The sequence below is a fragment of the Aythya fuligula genome, chromosome Z (genome assembly GCF_009819795.1).
Source record: "Aythya fuligula isolate bAytFul2 chromosome Z, bAytFul2.pri, whole genome shotgun sequence".
Classification (NCBI taxonomy): Eukaryota; Metazoa; Chordata; class Aves; order Anseriformes; family Anatidae; genus Aythya; species Aythya fuligula.
The window spans coordinates 15673926-15690039 of NC_045593.1; positions in this window are offsets into that span (position 1 = coordinate 15673926).

Below are 16114 nucleotides of genomic sequence, written 5' to 3' on the forward strand. Positions count from 1 at the left end.
TTTCCAGTATTACATACAAAACTGCCAGTTTAACCCAAACATTGTAATATTGTACCAGCCAAAATAATAATAATAAAAAAGTAAAATAATTGAAATTGCTTATGTGCAAAAGTAAAGCCAACTATTGAGTTTAGGCAGGGTTTGTAGGGGATCAGGACTAGTAATACAAAAATAATAAAAATAGATAAATCAGAGAACCTAAGGTGCCTAAGTCCTTTTTCAATGCTGAAAATGAAGCACGTGTCAAAGTTAGTGCAGGCTGAATAAAGATCAATATTTTTATTGAAAAGGAAATTAAATTTTAGCAGCCTTAAGTTCAAACAGCACAACAATGGACGATTCTTAGATCACACACAGTCTTATGTTTCAATGAATTTCTGTAAGCAAACTAAGATTCTACTTGTTAAAATGATGCCTAACAGGTTTCAATTTGACAGTACCCCTCTCACAGTGAAGCACCCAAAACATTTCTTACATAACAGCTTCTAGGTGACACAGGCCATCAGCTTTCTGGATCTCAAACCTCTCCACTCTGGGGAGAATTCCTTTGGGAATTTCATCTGAAATTTTCGTGCAACAGTTAAAGGCCCCGGGAAACAAAGCTAAAAAGAGTAATAACAAAGTTAGAAATGGCTTAGACATGAAGGGACAACCCACAGCTTAACTTCACAGAGTCACATGCTAGTTGAGGTTGAGAGTGTCTTCCTGAGACCATCTGACCCAGCTTTCCTGCTGAAGCAGCATCAGCTGGAGCAGATAGCCCAGGACTGTGCCTAATTGAGCTCTGAGCATCTCCACAAATGGACACTCCACAACCTCTCTGGAGAACCTCTTCTAGTGTCTGACCACCCTCACAGCAAAAAATGTTTTATTGCATTCTTCCTTTTTACCCTCCTCTCTCGTCCTGAGATCTTGAATCAGCCTCATTATCGTTTGTCTTTGAAATTATTAATGCTATTGCTGGATTTTGTGTTGTCTTTTTCCCCTGGGGCTTGTGGGTTCATGACTGAATGTGTCTCTGCTAGGGAATGATCTGCAGATTTTTTTTCTGCTTGATAAATACCATCTTAAAAAAAAAAAAAAAGACTAGAGGTTAAAAATCAGATGCTAACTCAAGATTTTTTTGTAACAAATAGTCACACATTGCTGTTTGTTTTTCTTCATTGCTAACACAGGTGTACACCTTCTAAAGGGATTCCCTCCGAGAGTTCAAGTACAAGCTGAGCTATGTGGTTGAGGGATTTTTCTCGGATGTGAGAGTCTTGGGATCAAACCCATGTTTCAAAGTGAGCACAACAAGGACTTCTCTGTCCCAGCCAATGAATCAATCTGTGTAAGGTAGGGAAGGAATCTTCCTATTTGATTTTATTTTTTTCCTGGCCATGAAAAGAGTCATGCTGTTTCTTAAGTAACCATTCAGCCTTGAAGTGAATAGATAAGAATAAGTGAGAGAATCCATTTTCAGTGGTTGCTGTAAACAAGAAAATAGAAGGCTCTTCACAAAATTTCCCCTATGAAGACTGTGTGACCTGCTTCTCACAAGAATTCTCTCTGAGAGCTAGAATAACAGGGAAGGCTGGCAGAGCTGCAGCAGGGAGCTAAAGCAGCTAGCAATATAGTAAAATTCACTGAAGGCCAGTCACGCTACCTGCTGCAGCTTGCAGGATGTTTTAGTACCCGGTGGGGTAGCTGACAGAGACCTGGGACTGCGCAGTCAGAAGGGAGGGTGAAAGGCAGCAGCTGCTCTGATAGTCACCTCCTCGGCAACCCAGAGAGGAGGCTATAAATAATTGTATGGTGCAGAAGGACTAATTAAGTATTGTATGTTACATGTATTATTTCCCTGATGTCCTTTTCTTTTCTCTCTTGAGAAGAGAGAAAACAGCATGCTATTCATGAAGCCAATTAATTCATGTTTGCAAATGGGAATTCAACTCTCACAGCACCACTAAGTTTATTTTTTTCTGAGGGTTTATGACTGTTAGTGACTGAAATATGAGTGTTCATTGTTGCCAGTTGGTTCCTTGCAGAAAAATTACATAGGAAAAAAAGCTCAGGGAAGGGCAATAGTATCTTGAATGTTATCTGAGGTCCAGTCCTGTGCTTCTCTGAGGTCTAGTAAACTAAAAGCATTGCAAGGCCAGCACCGCCAGCCTTGGGCAGAATCACCAGATACTACAGAAGGTTTTAGGGTGAGGCAGCTGTCCTCCCTGCTGCATGGCTACCATTGTTTGCCCACATTCACTTCATGGACTTACCAGCATCACTTGCTTTGTTTCCTTGATCTGGATTGTATTGAACTGTCCTTCGCACACTTTATAACCGAAAATTAATAAATTATTTTTGATGTACTTTTATAGCTGTATGAGCTGTATAAGCATATGAGGAAATTAAATAAAAATTAACAAAATTAATTGCTAATTAAAATTTAGCAATTTTAGAATGAATTCAGTTGCCTGATGCTCATTCAGTCTTTGGACTGGAGCATTAATCCTCTCTAAATCATGCAGCTATGCAAAAAAATATGCCTCAACATGTGAGAACACACAACAGACTCCAATTAAACTGGTGAATACACGGACAGAAAACAGACTGCAATTTTGTAGTAGAGTGTGAATGAGGTGGTGCTTATTTCCCTGTCTTACAGAGACTGAGAACCTGCTAGTAACTTTTTGTTGGAGGTGTATGCTTAGGGCGGCAGTCTTGCTTTCATAGGCTTGTATGGCTATTGACCCTGAGGAACTCCAGTCTGCTCCAACTTCACTGCTCTTCAACAAAAAAATAAGCTATCACTTTTAAATAAAATGTGATTTTTTATGTTATTGTTGTTCTGTACATGAGTGCACAGTTACAATATGGCAAATAGAAATTAATTAGAATTTAATAGAAATTAAGTTTAATAGAAATTAAAGAACAGTCAGGGCAGTGAGTCAAGGAACTCCTGTATCTCCCCCAAGCCCCAGGAAAGGGACCTGTTGTTCTGGAGCACTGGTATGATTTATTAACATAACTGTGCTCTGATCCCATAAGTGGGAAGGAACTAGGTGGTAATAAGCAAAGCTAATGAATTCAGCCCAACCCAATACCAGAAATATGTTTGGGCTTCAGCAATTAGGTCAGGCTCATTAGTTGTTAATCAGTGGTCAGCACAGTGGTTAAAAGAAAAGAACTGTGTTTCAACACAGATGTTGGCCAGGTCTTTTATTGCCCTTTGTCACTGTAAGAGATTTTTTCAGTGCTGCCCATTTCACTTGTCTCAGTGGCCCAGTGACACAATGAGAAATCCACGGCTGCTTACCAAAAACTGTTTAGACCTGTTGTGTGACACTGAGCCTCTTTAATGAGGACACTGAAGGAGCAGCTGACAGGATCAACAAGCTTAGCAATCATCTTGAGACAGGTCCACTCAGGGATCACTCTGCTGTTATTTCAGCTCTGCTGTTATTTCAGCAGGTGATATTACTCGCTTTGGTGTTTATTCCTTGGTAACACTCACCTAGGAAAGATCCACTGCTATTTAAATGTTTTGTGTCCTACTTTGGGGTAGCCTCTAATACTTCAAATCCTGTGGAAAATTCCACTGGAGCAAGTTAAGCACCCTTGCACAGGGCAAACGAGTAACTGGAAAACACCCTCACTCACCCAGCCTTCTCTCTCAAGGATGCCTAGGAAGGACCTCCTTTACGGATACATACTTTGCCACTGTGGCTTGTGGAATACACTATTACTAATCTTTTCATTATGCTGGATTTATTTAACATGCTATGGATAGCTTTACCGACTTCAGAAGCACTGGAGAGAAAGGACAGCCTTGTCTTAGCTTCCATTTCTTATCCTCTACCCTGCCAAACTCAGTATGTAGAAACTTTTTTCATCATTTCTGCTTTAATTTCTTTGGTCATCATTCTCAAACCCAAGAGCCACAGGATAGCAGTTGAGGAAGGCCATGCTGTCTAGAGTTCAGGCAAGAAATGTTACTGCTTCCTGCTCCCTTTCTGGAGCAGCCATGAACATTTCTCCAGTTTTGGGCTGATTACCCTAGATCTTTCCCACTTACAAGAAATTGTAGTGCCTGGTGAAGGGACTTCCTGCGGAATACAGCATCAGTAGCAGATGGCTATTCTGCTGGTCTCTGGCTGCAGTTTTTAGGCAGGCAGGGCTACATAAATGTTCCCCTGTGGGTAGACACTGGGGAGGAGAAACACAGCAGCCATTGGCTCAGCCAGGCTCTTCTGTAGGAAATCTATCACAGCAGGACAGGTCATTGTCTCATATTTTAGCTGAAGGGGACCAGGTGGAGAAAAAAAGAGGAATTATGGAATCACAGAACTGTAGGGGTTGGAAGGGACCTCAAGAGATCATCGGGTCCAACCCCCCTGCCAAAGCAGGTTCCCTAGAGCAGGCTGCCCAGGTGGGTGTCCAGATGGGCCTTGAATATCTCCAGAGGAGACTCCACAACCTCCCTGGGCAGCCTGTTAAGGAGATGAAGCCACATAGAAATAGGTAGTGAGTGATGGAGCCATGGCATTCCCTACCCCTGCGCCTTTTTGCTCCGTTTAACCAAGCACAACAGAAATGCTGGGCTGTAGGTGGGAACAGTGGGAAAGACATTTCTGGTCCCCACCTCAAATACCCGATAGGAAGGTCTTGCACTTGCACAGACCAAGGGAGTCCTGCAAAGATGCACACAGTTGTTAACCAGAACAGGTTCTTCCAACGTGCCCTGTGTTCAGACAGGCAGCTTATCTTGCATGGTGAAATCTGGGAACCTGGGGCTCTTTCCATGTCTAAACCGAAATGTGAGATCTGCTGCTAAAGTGTCTCAAATTCATCATGCGTTGATGCAGCCCTGCACTGATTGCACAACTTCGGCACTGCTGGGATTATCAGCAGCAGTCATTAGTGTTTCCTAATGGAATTCTTCTGTGGTTACAAAGTAGGCTTTGTACATATGCACAAAAAGCCCTTGCATTGATTAACTGGATTAATGTCTTGATTAGTCAGACCATGATAAGTATTAAAATGCTCTAGTCTCAATACAGCCGTTCCCGTAGATAAATTTCCCACCTTAATCCAGTGCTGTTGATTTATGACCATAAAATCCAGGCTCAGCCCTCAGAAGGAAGATTTCTCTCAGAACACCTACACTTTATACTAACTTCTGTAAGGCAGATCATTTAGTACTCGTTTGCTAATGAAGCTGCCAGAAAATGTTTCTTTCATCTAAAACAAACTTGGGGCTGATTTAAGAGTTCAGTACCTTAAAGCATGTCTTCCTAGCTTAACACAAAGCAGGTCAGTAACTATTTCATTATGAAGAAGGCTCTGATCCTGCTTGGCAAGTGAACAAAGCAGGTTGCTAGAATCCTTGGCAAATGCGGCGTAGTTGTGCTCTGTTAAAACACGAAGGTTGCTCAACAGCTGGCACTGAGAGGGGAACTTGGATGCTGAACTGTGCCTGATTAAACCCTTCCTTCTATTCTGATTGTATGAGAATACACAAACCTGAAGTACAGAACTGAAAAAGAGACAAAGAAAAGATTTAGAAGGGATTCTAAGCTATATCTGCCAAAGTGGTGAAAATAATATTTAATAAAATATAAACCATAACATACAATTTTCTGGCCTAGAATAAATATAAATGAAGTCATTTAGTGATGCCTTTTCTGCTCTGCTGTTAATTGTTGTTAATATGGCCAGTTTCAAGCCAGGAGGGCTGACTGGAGGCTGACAGATGGGTGTGCCACGCAGGCCATGATTTGCAAATATGTCTTGGTCCATCAAATCACCATCAGTGTGGAAGCTTTCTATTCCCACGCAGCATCCTTGATGCAGGATGAAAATTGGCAAGCACTATGTTTCTGGCCACATACTGGTGTGGTCAAAGAAACACTATTATCTAGTGCCTTACCAGAAGGTGAAATTCCTACTTTTCTTAGCAAATAAAAAAAACATGTAATGCCTTGCACATTGCAATGCAACAAGAAGTTGTCGTATTAACATACATCTCTTACTTTTCTATGAAGAAATGCAGTTTAATGAGAAGAAACCCATCTCCCACACTGCACAGATGACCCTCATGCTGACCAGACCAGCATTACTAGAATGACTTGACTGGAATAACTCCAGCTAACTGCATCAGGAATACCCAGACAATCTTATTTACTTGTTATTCCAACCCTGCAGCATTTAGCACTCATTTTGGATGCTTTTATTATGTAAGAATTATCAAGTTTCTGTCTAAATATCTTCAAAATTGAATATATGTGGGAGTTTTCAAAAGAGAAATGTCTTCTCAATCTGAAATTCAGATCAACCACCTTTGAAATAAGTTCCTTATCCAACCTGCTGCTTAGCCTCTCATGACTGCCACAGCAGGTGTGACAGTGTCTGACACTGTAAAGCCATCATGCTGAAAGCAATGAGTGGATAGGAGAATATAGTGGGTTTTTTTTGTTGTTGTTTTTTTATGTGTGTGTTTTTTTTCCAAAGCAAAATTGCCTTTTTTTTTTTTTTTTTTTTAATGAAGTTAAGGGAAAAAAAAAACAAAAACAAAAACAAAAAAACTTCCAGCAAACCCTTCCTGCCACACTTCAAAACAGTCTTGCTCTGCTCGTTTTCTGGCAGTGCCTGGCAGACACGTTCCTGCCTGCGGCTGGGTGTAATTTGGCCACCAGATGGCTTACCTGGCGTCTGTTCAACAGCGACCAATCCACAGCCACGAGCAAAGGAAACTTCTGCAAATCGGCATGTAGCAGCCCAAAACTTATTCATGCCTCTGTACCGTGCCACTGAAATGAACATATGCATAATGGCCAGCGGAAGCCGAGTGCTGGTTCAGATGAGGGTAGGGCGTGCCCATACCCATACAACCAGATGCAGTTCTGCCTTTTTTATTGCGGGCTCTGCTGTTCGAATCTTGTTGGTAAACGTGGAACATGTTTGTGTAAGGTAAATTTTACGATGAAGGTATTTCCCCTACCCCAGGTAGTTCAGTGTGACAGAATGAGCGCTAAGAAAACCTTTACTTTGACCTGTGTGTGTGTGTGTGTACATGCCGTTGCTGTTGTGCAAGACCTTGCTGACTGGCCAGATCATAAATCTAATGGAAAGGAACTCACACAGTCTTCTCAGGCCAGCAGGTGCAGTGGCCATTTTAATGGGACAAAAAGTTAAGGCACATTTTGTCCATGTGTTCTCTAAATCACCAGGGAACTCAGCATTTCCCACTCCTACTGTAACCAGTGGAAAATTAGGAAAGTGCAAGTGATATTTGCAAGAAATTGCAAAGGATGAAGTTCTCCAGAATTTGAGTCATCTTCTCTGAGAACACAGCTTATTTTACAGTAGTAAATTACAAAGAAACAGTATGAATTCAAGCACAGCACTGGCTAATCTGTTTGGAAAGTTATTTTGATGGAAATACAGGAAGAAAAGAGCAAGCATTAGGAGATCTCATGGATCTTTGAGATGCGCAGTGAATGCGAAGCAAAGCTGTGAAAACCTCTTCTCTGCGTATGAGAAATTGGTTATGTGAAGTAAGTCTTTACAAGCATTTTGAAATCTTTGCCACCAAGGACATGTGAACATAAAAGGAAAAAGAACAAGTGATTTTCTAGCATATTGCCTCTCAAGAAGCTCAGAAAGTAGGAAATCACAGCTGAACTGGAGAGATACCTTTAAACAAACAGTAAAATTTTATTACGTGTTCTGTCGGAAATTACTGCTTTAACGGTCTTACACCTTCAGCAATGAAAATTTCTCAGCTGCAGTGTTCCTGACAGTATTTGCTATGACAGATTACCCACACGGCTTTTCCTCATTTAAGCCATTTTGCAGAATGACAAAGTCCCCACAACTGTTAAGGGAACACGAAGGAATGCTCAGGTGAAACTTATTCCAGGGAAACAAACTCCAGTTGTTCTACGCGGGTTAGGAGAGCCAGCTTTCAGTTTTAAAACCTTCCCATGCTACAGCACAGACCTTTAAGCTATCATCTTTGATCCCTTGCAGAGCTGCAGAGACTTAAGGAGACACAATTCCAGGTAGACACACCTTGGGATTTTTTTTTTCTTTTTCCTTTTACTTTTAGGAAATTAAAACATAGAAAGAGATAAAGCACAGTGGTACTTACTCTCAGACGTCCGACTAACCGCGACTGTTAGGAGAGCAAGAACAGTGACTAAGTTCACATCCATTCCTCCCAGGAGCCGGGGTGCGCTGAGGGAGCCGGCAGCGAGTTACAGGAAATATCTTGTGGCCCGACCTCCTGGCTGCTGGGGAAGAACGTGATCGCAAGCCCCACCCTGGGCAGCAGCTCGAAGTCGGCTCCGTCCTCTGCAGCACAGCGGGCTTCAGGTGGCCTCCTCTTCTTACCCCTTCTTCCCTGCTTACACGGGGAAGTCTCGGACAGGTGGGAGAGGAGGCTCTGCGTACGCGGCAGCACTGAGGCCGCTCTGCCTCACCGCTGCATCCCCCAAGCCCTCCTCGCTGAGGAGGCTTTTCAGCAGTAGAAGTGCTGCTTATAGAAATGCCTCGGAAACCAACATTTGCAGGATTAAATCAGGAGGACAAAAAAACAAGCACCTTTGTTATTAGATATTGCCTTTGTGTGAAAGCTAAACACGCGACCACACAGGCCAAACCCGCTGCACTGTAAACAGGCTCAGCCCCACAGAGCCGCTTGCCATGCACCAGCTTTGTGTTCGAGTCTCGTGTTTTCAGCTGGTGAGAGACCCTAAACAAGGGCCGTGCTATTCAGCATGCCTTAGCCCCCTTCCAACCTGCTGGTAGGGCAGCAGCCATGCTGTTCATGAAAGAGACAGGAATGTTTTTTTGGCAAAAGACAGCTGGGAATGGTATACCTGGTGTATCACCCTTCATTGTCTCATAACTCTCATTTCTGCAGCCATGTCAATCATTCTCTGTGACATTAGAGGAACACTCAATCTGAACAAATGTATGGCTCTCCATGGGAAAAAAAAAAAAGTAAAGTTTTGTATTTGGAGGCTGATAATATCTATAATTGGTCTGTGAATGGCATCAAAGAAGGTTTTCCTGATTCATGCAGGGGAAAAACTCTGGGGAAAATAACACCTGAAATTTCCTGCTACAGATGACATAGGTCACAGGTTCACATTTTCTAATGCTTGGAAGGATTACCGTGTGGTGTCTCCCTGAGCTGAGAGAGTGCACCAGCAGCAGGTGGTTTCCATATTTTGCCACCTTCCACCACTGCCAGTGCCACGCAGGCTGTCTGCTGGGACTTTTTCTAAGACCGAACCTGAAGAATCAGCTCAAGAAGTCCATGGACTCTTCAGCCAGGCTCACCTTTGCTCTGGCTCATTACAGCAGTTCTTACCATTCCTAAATTTCCAGAGCACAAGATATAATAAATTGCTAGCCTCAGTGACTTTAATCTATGCTTGCACTGTCCCCACACCAGTTTTACAGTTCAGCCTCATAATAAATTACTATCGTGCGATCAAACTGACCGGCTATTACAGCTTTACTTCGTAGCTCTTGGTTCCTGCTTGACACTGTTATCTACCAGGATAAGAGAATAAGGCACCTGCAGAGTACTACACATTCAAATGAGGCTCTACTGTGTTAAGAGGAGAAGATAATGTGTGCCACTTCACGTATGATTTCGGGGAAGTCGTTTGTGTTGAAATCAACAAGCTGACTCATTGCTGGCATTTAATTACAGTGAAAAATCTGTTAAAAAGTCTAAACTGCCACTAGCAAAGCTAAGACAGCTCACAGCACCTTAATTAATATGAACTTAGGTAAGGACAAGGCTATTAGCAGTGTTAATATACTTCAACGTAGCACAAAGAGGAATAGGCTGAATAAAACAGGTGTTACTGAAGAACTAAAGAAATGGCTTCCATCAGTACTAATGGGGTTTTATCTCCTCAAAACTGGGTGCTTTGTGTCCGTGAGGGTACTGACACCAAGTATTTTGCTCTGACAAATGCTTCGCACAGGTTCTCCAGATGCAGTTTTAAACGCCTGGTGCAGACCGCAAAATTTTCAGTCCAGTAAGAGCATGCCGAGCTGAAGCAGCGATGGGGTGGGGGAAAAACCAAAGCACCCCGTGTGAGAAATGCAGTGTTCCCAGGTGGCTGCTCAGACATACATAAAAAACATAGAAAAATACATAGAAAAACCAAAGTACCCCATGCGAGAAATGCAGTGTTCCCAGGTGGCTGCTCAGACACACACACACATCCTGTGTCACACAAACAGAACAAACGTGGATACCTGCAGGCATTCATTTCCCTGCTGCTGACAAAATGCTATGGCATGCTGAATGCAACTCACTTCTGCAGTCAGATTACTCAATTTTAGCTCAAGTTTTACATCTTCTGTGCCTTCAGAGTTCACAGTGACATTTACAGCTCCATAACAAAATGAATGCATGTTCAGTTCAATGGGAAAGTACAGCAAGGAAACGATGATTATGGCAGACCTGGAACATGATTTCCACTTTATGGAGGCTGTGTAATGTGCCAACAATTTAGAATGTTACACCTATTAGAACAGGGCAAAAAGTAAACTGAGAAAATAACTCCATTTTATGACATTGAGAAATTCAAAATAAAAATAAAGCCAGGAAACAATGGCAAATATTGTGCTATGACTCCACTTAAACACACAGGCAGCCGTCCAGCATACAGAGAAAGAACAAGGTAGCCAGAAATTCTTTTCCCAGAATTGCACTGACATAGTTGACAATGGCATTAGTTGCAATTACGGCTGGAGGAACGTGAAGGCTTTTATTGACATATTCACCTGGACTGAATTCAAACCTCAACTGAAAGCTCTAACCTGCAGGCAGAAGTATTGCAAATGAGAAGGCAGTCATTCCTCTGCCCTGGGAAACAAAGCAAATTCTTGCTCTAGTCATTTTTAAACTTCTGTCTTGAATTTGTTCTACTTTGAATGCTGGAAAAGCTACGCCTGAGAGCAAAGCCTTGAATTTTTGGACTGCGACTTTCTCCATGCTAAAATGCACTGTGAGGTGTCTCACACCTTTCTCCAATTACACAGGCACAGGCAGGAGTAGATGGCCCTTCTTTCACCCCCTGCTTGCCCTTGAACAACTTTCTGCAGTGAAAGGTACGGCACGGGGAACAGCAGACACAAGCTTCTGCCCTGCCCGTGTACCTGCACCCCAATCCAAGAAGTCCTGTGCAGCGTGCACCAGGGCACCGAGGCCTGACAGCCTCCAGTCTCTGGAGCCAGACTTCCAACAGAAGTGCTGATTACTGGCAAAGAACAAAACCTCCAATTCCGTTTGTTAAATCAGGATAAATCCTGTTAAAACAACTTTGGACCATTGCTGTCTTCAGCAAGACTTAACTTGAGCCTTTGCTCTCGGCTTACTGGTAGAAGTAATGGACTTAGACTCTGTTACTTCAGCGCTTCCTATTACACTGATGAGGCTCACAATAATCAACTTGCAGTAACTGTTTTTTTTTTCCTAGAAGGGCTTAAATCATGAATGAACAGAGAACATAATTTACAATCATACTTTGGACTTCCTAGAGATATCTCCAATTGCTTGTGTAGGTAACAAAATCCCAAACCACGATCTCTTCAGACAGCCCCGATTCTAGACCACGCCTCACACAGACAGAAGGAAAAGAGAAGCACCTCGAGGAGACACTGGAGCACCCAGTCCCTCCCCGCAGGCCGATGTCCCCGCATGCTGCCGTGCCTCCTTCTCACTGCCCTGCTGGGGCTCAGGACACCGTGCAGGAGTTGCAGCCCCGGCGGGGGGAGATGAGGGCACTTGTCCCAGCCTCTGCCACTGCCTGGCACCTAGGGGTGAGGGTCTGAGCCTGGATCCCCTGCTCCCTCAGCGGCCTCCTGAGCAGTAGGTTATTATAGACTGGGGTGGAAGCAGAGCTCAGTGGAATAATGCAGGCTTTTGTGCTGGGGAGGAGGCTTCAGGCTCTCCACACCAGGAAGACGAAGGTGTGGTGCCAGCTCTGTTTCCAGTGCCAAAAGTGCAGAGAAACGCCTCCTTTTTTCTACTGTCTGTTTCAATAAAATGTCCCTTACAGGTATTGCATCTGAAGCAGCTGACCCCACAGATACTCTGCAACAGCCAGGCATTTAACTGCAGGTGCCTTTACTGGATTTTAGCTCTTACTGTGGTAGCATCTCTCTTCCCCAATGGAAACAGCATGGAGAAAGCATGAGCAGAGCCCAGGATTCACCTCACAAACTTTCTTTAGGACTGCCAGAGTCCTAAATTCAGTCCATCGTTGCCAGTGGACTGGACGGTTTGGCTGCCAGCAGAGTGTTTCCATCGCCTGGGGATGTCCACATTAAAGCCTTTCCATATCTCCAATGTGACTTTAGAAGTTAACATCCTGTTATGGAGGTTGAGACAAATGACCTATTTCACTGGAAAAATGGACAGAGGGAGAAACAGAGGATGTTATTAATCTCCCAGGTCAGGGAAAAAAAAAAAAAAAGTGCAAAGTAAGTCCTCAGGAAGTTGTGGAAGTTGTGAAGTCCCTGTCTCAGGCTAGCAGCTACAACACTTCCCCTCTCAACCTCTCTGCCCTTTACAAGCCAGTCTTACTGCAGAGGAAGACCATGTGAGAGAGGCTCTGAGAGGCCCCGCATGCACTAAGAAGAACGGACAGTGGAGGTTTTCCATGGCTGGCTGCTGCTTTATTCAGGTGACAACCTGATGCTGAGATATAAAATGGGAAGTAAGAATATTGGTATTTGTGTTTCTTGATAGAACCAATTCTGCATGCTTTCCTATAGAGGTTCTTTTTTTAAAAGATTTTATTGGCTACATAGCTTAGTTCATTCTCCCAAACCAAGCCCAAAATGCAAAGTTTACATCAGTTTTCCACACACTTTTCCCAACTCTGTTTCCCAAAGGGCTTCTCATGACAAGGCTGAGTACCAAAGGCCAGGTGTTCCTAAGTTTTGTTGGCATATTTTTCATCGTAGGCCTTAACTGGCTTTTTGACGAGACAATGAGTCTGTTAATTTGGATTCCGAAATGCACAAAACAGACTGTGGGAGGGACTGCGCGCAAACACACCATCGGTGAAAATGCATGCCTGTAGAGACAATATCTGACCAGCGGTCTGGTTCAGCATGATGCTTTTTTTCTAACCTACTTCTCCTGAGCCTGAAGGAGCTTGAGACTGTTTTTCAGTCTACCTGGATTTCCCTAATCTACCTGCATGTCCCTATCTTTTAAACCCCAACGTTGTATGTGTAGGGGCATAACACAAGTGACAAACGTTCAATGGAAAATAGTCAAATCAAGTTTTTAAAAAAAGGTTGTTGCTCTTTTCCACAAACATAAATAAATACAGATGTTCTGGTCTTATGTGTTGGCTAAAAACATGTTTATGGTCACAGGAGACTTACGCAGGGGCAAACGCAAACACAGCCACGGCACGAGGTTATACTAACAGGGGCTGAGAGGAGTGCACGACAGATGTTGCATCAAAGCGTGAGGATCAACAGACTTGCAACAATTCTATGGGGAATAAATGTGATTTTCCCTCTTTTCTAACCCAAATTCACTGACTGTTAGCATGGCTTGTGAAGTCACTATCAACCCTGAACTATGATCTCTTGCAGCCACTGGTTGTACCGGGAAATTAAATTTTGCCTTGTAAGCCATCACGCCCACATTACATCTTCGTTACTGAGCTGGCACCAAGGATTTTGGGCTGCCTCTCGTGGTCTCCTGCCTGCCAGGTAACAGAGTCCCTCGCAGCTCTGGGGCCATGGCGTGGTGTGCTTGGTTATGCATCCACAGGATCAAATGCACACTTTACCTGTGCTCAGCGTAAGTATGGAAGCTGGAGAAGAGGAAAAAGAGCTTCACGACTTCGTTTATGCTTCTCACAGCCAGAGTTCAGACAGGAGAGGGTTGCTTTGGTGAAGGACCTTCCCTTTCTGAAGGGTGCTGGGGCCCTGATCGTGGCTCTGTGCAGAGCATGAGCCAGAGTGCTGTGTTTTTACCCCAGGTCCGTGCATGAATTTCCTCACAATGCTTATCCTGCGTCAAAGCTGCCAGGCAGCTTGGTGGAGATGGGGCTCCACTGAGTGAGGAGCCTTCATCCAAAAACCTGCTTGCCCTGCATTTTTTGATTTTAAGTTCCCCTTCTTATAAAGGGCACAAAAAACTTTGGTGCAAAATTCTACTTGAGATTTTTATTTTTTTTTAAGAGAAATTAAGAAAAAAAATCAATTGTGTGGGGCAGGTTTGGCAGCTCTCTTTCTGGATGACCAGGTGCATGAGTTTCACCAGTCCAAGAGAAATGGAAAATGCTAACATTTTGGAAAAAATATATAATATATAATTTGCAAGTCTATTACCTGAAGCAAAACAAGACCAGGACCATTTCCTCTCTTTTCATTTACATTTTTATAGTTAAATATTACCTACAAGATGTAAAACAAACTATTTAGATTGGAGACTCCTTGGTAAGGGATTGTGTCATAGTTACACAACAGACGAGTGATTGAAACCTTCCTGCACTACCCAGAACAAATACATTATTAATAAGGATGTTGTTAATGATACACCTGCTTCTGCAGTTCTTACTCACTAATACCAGGAAGAGTTTTGTTTCTTGTTTGCTGGATTTGGCTTTTTTTTTTTTCTTTTTTTGCGTTTCACTTCAAGAAACGTGGCCACCACCACCATATATTCCTCACTTACAACAAAGGTGATGCTGTTAAATGGGCACAGCGAAGCAAACCCATCTCCCAGATAACTACTTGGGGCTGCACAGGGCTGTCAGAATACAATTTGACCCCCGAATTGGAAAGACACACCATCGACTTTGCACTGAAACCTCTCCCAGGTTACGCTGACCACTGGAAGTCAGGCAAGCAAACACTGCCCCACGCTGTGTCTCTGCCCTCAGGCACCCCCGGCCGCGGGCTCCAGCCCACCCCTGGCATAACGCCGGGGCAAGGACGGGGCTGTGCAGCGGGTACGGGCTGTGTGCCCTGCCGGGAGCCCTGCTCACCACCACAGTCCCTTTGCTCCCTCTTCTCCGATTACCCGATGGTTTCCAGCCCCTCAGACACTTGGATGGAACAACGCCGTTGTACGTTTGTACTTGGGGCAGGAAGGAGGTTTACTTTGGCAAGTGAATTTATTGCCTTAGTTCCTCATCGCTATTCCAAAGCCTGTTTGCTGGCTTTGGAAAGTGGTTTGCAATAACCTGCTCTCTTTCTGTAGTTCTAAAACCCAAACTGTTTCATCGTTTCAGGCCGGCTAGCTGGACGTGACTGCTGTGTCTTTTAACCGTGAAATTCCCTGCTAGAAATTGCCAGGTTTGAAACGAGCTCCTCTCTGGAGCTGTCTTTTTTTTTTGAAAAACTACATTTCATCCCAGCATTCCCCAATCAGCTCTACTTCTTCAGCTTTGAAGAATTTCTCTTTGAACACACTTATCTGGCCCAGCTTCCCTGTTTGTTTGGGTTTTGTTTGTTTTGTTTTTTGTTTGTTTTATATATATATATACAAGCTTAATTAAGGATCTAGTGAGATTAAGCAACACTACGAAGCACTTGTGAGATAAAGGTATCTGTGCTAAATGTTACCAGCAGGTGACTTGTGGAGATAGGAATAGTAGAGGGAAGAAAACGAGTGTCAGGCAAGAAGTTTTGCTTTGATAAATTGCGAAGGGATGTAACACCTAATAGCATTAAAATGTATTTCGTGCATGTCACGGGACACTTCTGTTGCCTGTTTTGATTCTGAAAGCCTAGCAGCTACCTCCTCCAGAAGGCCTGAGTAACACAACAAACCTCACAGCCACTCTCATGGCACAACAGAAAACCAGGCCAAGCAGGTGATAAACAAACAGCTTGGTAAAACACTTTCTCCTCCGTTTACCTCTGCAAGCCATCGCCTTCTCCTTTAAGTAGGCCATTAATTTATTCCCCAAATGCCAGCAAGTATGTGTTTCTTTGGGACAGAAGTAAGCAGAAATACCAAATTCCCTTTGAAAATGTGATAGGAGAGTGTTTCCAAACAATGTCTTACATACAAATTATTCTGCCACATTTTTTCAAGCCTGGATACAATATATATTTCAGAGAT